Source organism: Rattus norvegicus, chromosome 13 (genome assembly GCF_021556685.1).
Source record: "Rattus norvegicus strain SHRSP/BbbUtx chromosome 13, alternate assembly SHRSP_T2T, whole genome shotgun sequence".
Classification (NCBI taxonomy): domain Eukaryota; kingdom Metazoa; phylum Chordata; class Mammalia; order Rodentia; family Muridae; genus Rattus; species Rattus norvegicus.
Genome location: NC_141546.1, coordinates 75985098 through 75989651, shown reverse-complemented (window position 1 = coordinate 75989651; position 4554 = coordinate 75985098).

The following is a 4554-nucleotide window of genomic DNA, read 5'->3' as shown; positions in this document are numbered from 1 at the left end:
GGCGCACTTCGCGCAGCCGCGCCTGGCCCAGGTTCTGGCTGAGCGGGAAGGTCAAGGATTGTCAAGACTTTAGAGTGGAAAAGCTAGAGGAATTCTTCCGAGTAACGAAAATCAGTGTTCTGATGGTAGTATGAAAGTGTTTTATTTTGTAAAAATTCTGTAATAGGTCTGAATTTAACCACTTTAAATTCCTTGCATGTTCCTTGATGATCTCTTTTGCCTTTAAGTGATTTTGTGTGTGTGTGTGTGTGTGAACATATGAGAGTATAAAAAAAAAAAAAACAATCAACTAAACATCTTGCTTAATTTTCTAGTTTTTGGGGGAACTCATATAGTTAAACTTAGTGTCTTCTAGACTGTTCCTGACAACTCACAAATGCTAACTAGGTAGGAGCAGAAGGAACTTAGGAATTATATGTGTTAGATACTTTTTTTATTCGGAAATGTAAAATCCAAAACATCTCTGAGGGTGGGTAGGAGGACGGGAAAATTGTAGAAAAGCCAACAGAGAAGTACCACCTTACTTGTTAAGCAGTATACATAGTCACGTGTTTGGCAGAGAGAAACCCAGGAAGTTTTGTTCTGAAGTCAAGTGTGAAGGGAAATATCGTTTGTTTCTACAATAAGATCATTAAAAAGGAGGCAATACTCCTGAAGGACTCAGCATTTGCACTGAAGATGAATACCTATTTAAAAATCAATGTTTGAAGCCTGGAGAAAGAGCTTAGTGGTTAAGAGAACATATTCTTGGGAGTTCAAATCCAGCACCCACAGCAGGCAGCTTACAATTGCCCCAGACTCCAGCTTCAAGGAACCTACACTCTCTGGCCTCCTTAGGCAAATCTCCATATTCACATGCAGGCAATACACAAAAATAAATCATAAAAATGTTAAAATAAGTAAATAATACTTGATGAACTCAATCATGCCTTTAGAAACAAAATTAAAAAAAATAAAAAATAAATAAGTGTTTTCAGGGTATAGTAGTACAAAACTTTAATCCCAGCACTGGGGAAGCAGAGGCAAAGACAGATCTTTATGAGTTTAAGGCTAGACAGTGATAGCCTGTCTCAAAAACAAGCAAAATAAAGTAAAAATTAAAATGAATGCATGACTTAAGGCCCAGGCAAAATATCAACCATTACCAAGCTGGAGTTCTATAATGTAAAAAAAAGAGAAAGTCTCAAATTTCCTTTTGCTTTGTTCTTCAAGGCAGTCTATATTGCATTGGCTGTTCTGGAACAGGCTGGCCTCAAACTCACAGATCTGCCTCTGCCTCTCATGTGCTGAGATTAAAGGCACGTGCTGCCGCCACCTGGCTGAAATCTTAATTTTTAAATGTGGAGGTTTTTGTTTAATTCAAAAAAGGTATAGTGGTCAGAATTTTAGAATGTGACATTACAAACAGAGACAAAAGACAGATGCTCTGTGAGCTGCAGGCTTATTCCTATAGCCACCACGTAATAGATCTGGAAGACTGAAAACCATTTCCTACAGAAGTTGGTGGTGAGAAGCCAAGTACGCCTTAGGTTTGAACACATCATTTTAATATGTTCTGCTTTCACTGCAGTCTTTTTCTAAGGGAGATCTGTTGGTTTTTAATATCTGCATAAAATATGACATAATGCATAATCATATGCAACTTTATTTTTAATTAATATTTTAGAGGCTGCAGAGAATTTGCAAGCATAAATACTTCTGAAAAGCTTTAAGTGGAGCTAAGTAAAAGCCAGAGTTTTTCACTGTTGTTGTTTGCTTCAAGTTGATTTTTTTATACATTTATTGGAACAGGGGGCACCCTCTTGCCACAACATGTGTGGGTCACAGGAGAGCCTGCAGGACAGGTTCTCTCCACTATGCCGGTGCAAAGGGTCAAAGTCCGGTCATCAGCTCTGCATCAAGTACCTTGTCACCTGACGAGTCACCGTGCCAGCCCTGCTTTTGGTTTTTGAAACAGGCTCTTCCTATCCAGCCCAGACTATGCCTAGAACTCACTACGATAAACCTAGCCGGGCACCAAAGGGGCAGTAATCTTGCCTTGATCTCATGGGATTACAGATAGACAGTTGGCTCTAAACAGATTTTTTAAGGTGTATTTTTATTTTAATTATGTGTATTTGTGTGTCTGGAGCTGAGGGTTGGGGTATGTGCATATGAGTGCAGACACCGATGGAGGCCAGAAGAGGGTGTCAGATCCCCGGGAGCTGGAGTCTCTGGCAGTTGTGAGCAGCCCTGGCGTAGGTGCTGGGGCCACAACTCAGATGTCATTCCAATGCAGCATACGCTGAGCAATCTCTCCAGCCCCGGTCTCTCAAAGATTGTTTTTAATGCTCTGAATGCTAGCACTATATAGGAGACCAGAAACTAATGGATTTGAGAAACGTAAAGCAACTGAACTCTGGTCTCTGGTTGAGCTCATGTCAGTAGCAACTGTGTGGTGCATTTAGGCAGATAGGGCTAGAAATAGATGATGAAGGAGATCTGTGGCTCAAGTACAGCCAGCCGGGGTTCAGCAGACTCACTCCCATGCAGTGTTACCCCCCAAAAATACAAATGTTAAAGACTGGTCCGAGGCTGGTGGAGCAAAACAGCACAAAAGGACTGATTGTTGGGGCTCTGACCCTCAATGGACTTGTCACGTGATGTCATTGACGGAGGTGCGTGAAACAGGAAGTGGAATAGAGATGAAGGAAGTAAGTCACTGGGGTTGGGGGTCACTCTGGAAGGGTTTATGTTGTTCATAGCCCCTTCTTGTGCCTGTTTGCTTCTTGACTGCCCTTAGATGCACAACCTCTTCAGTACACTGCTATGGCAACCAGCCTTGCCCAGGTCCCGAGAAAGTCGGACATAGAAACCTCGAAAACCAGAAACCAAATTACTTTTTCTTCCCTTAAGTTGCCTTTCTTGGCAACTTAATCAGTCTGATGAGCTGGTTCAAGAAAGATGCTCCTAATGTAACATAATGTACTAATTAATAAAAGGGTCTTTAATGTAACCCACTAGACTGTGACAAATTTTCCACAGAAATCGCCTTATCATTACTGCTGTGTGTGTGCGTGCATGTGTGTGCATGCGTGTGTGTGTGTGCGTGTGTGTGTGTGTGTGTGTGTGTTCCATGTTTAAATGGAGGACAGAGCTTAGTGTGAGATATCTTCCTTCATTGCACCCCACTATGACTCTTTTTTTTTTTTTTTTTAGCTCAAAGATTGTTTTATTAGAGTTTAAGAGAAAAAAACAACAGGACAGGAAAGCTGCTAAGAAGAAGATGAAGCAAGGCCCTGGGTTCGGTCCCCAGCTCCGAAAAAAAGAACCAAAAAAAAAAAAAAAAAGATGAAGAGGAGTGAGAAAGCCATGCTGTTTTGAGTTAGAGTTCAAGAAAGCCAATAAACTCAAGGATAGAGCACTGACTTTAGAAGACCCGGGTTTGATTCCCCACATTGAAGCTCATAACCATCTGGGACTCCGGTCACAGATGATCTGACACCGTCTTCTGGCCTCAGAGGCATTGCATACACATAGTAAACAGACATGGATGCAGGCAAAACACAAAAACTTAAAATTTAATTTTTAGAAAAATTTAAAAGCCGGAAAACTCAGCAGTGGAGGTTAGCAAACAGGTTGGCAAACTATTACATGGTGGGAGTTGGGGAGCTTCAAAGAAAGACCCAGAGGGGTAAAGAAAGTATGGTTAGAATAGAGGGGGTAAAATACTGTGCTTCTGGGTTAGAACTCAAAAAATGCAAGCAGGCTTACCAGGACTGCATCACAGAATCTCTGTAAGTGGTTGTCACGACTTTATTTCTTGAGGCAGAGTCTCTCACTGAACCCAGAGCTCAATGGCTGACTAGACTGGCTGCCTACCAAGCCTTCCGGATTCTCCTCTCTCATCTCCCAGTGCTGAGACTATGGGTAAACACCACCGTGTCTGGCTTTTCTGTGGGTAGTAGGGATCTGAAAATAGGTCCTTGCAGTGCACAAGCACTTTACCCAATGGGCCATCTCCACAGTTCCCACCACTGGCATTTCCGACACAGAAGGATGTCTTGGATCATATGGTACCTCAACAAAGCCCTCTTTCTGTTCTGTGTTGAACTAAAAAAAGAGGTTTTAGTCCTTTAAATCACTGACTAATGAGTAGAAGCAGCTTCCTAGATGAGAAGGCATACAAGGTATTGTGGAAGGTACAAAAGTTGTCCTGTCCTATAAATGGGACGTCTTAACATGCTCCAAATCTGCCAGACCCTAATATTACATAGATGTAGGGAGGTCCTCTGAATATCTTACAGGTTTAACTTACCTTCTGAAGCATGCTTCTTATTAATACACCAATAGACCATCCACATCTTACTTTGGGGCGCCTTATTAGTGCTATGTCACTGACAAAACGGATCAATGTGATACTTTAGGGAATTTCTAGCTGGTTCAGATCTATTCAAATTATGCTGTGTAGGAAGAAGTGTGAGACTCTAAAGATTTGTGCTTGTCCATTTCAAATGAATATAAACTGTTCTGATCTTCCTCCAGTGAAGAAATAGCTCTTTGATGATAGCTGGG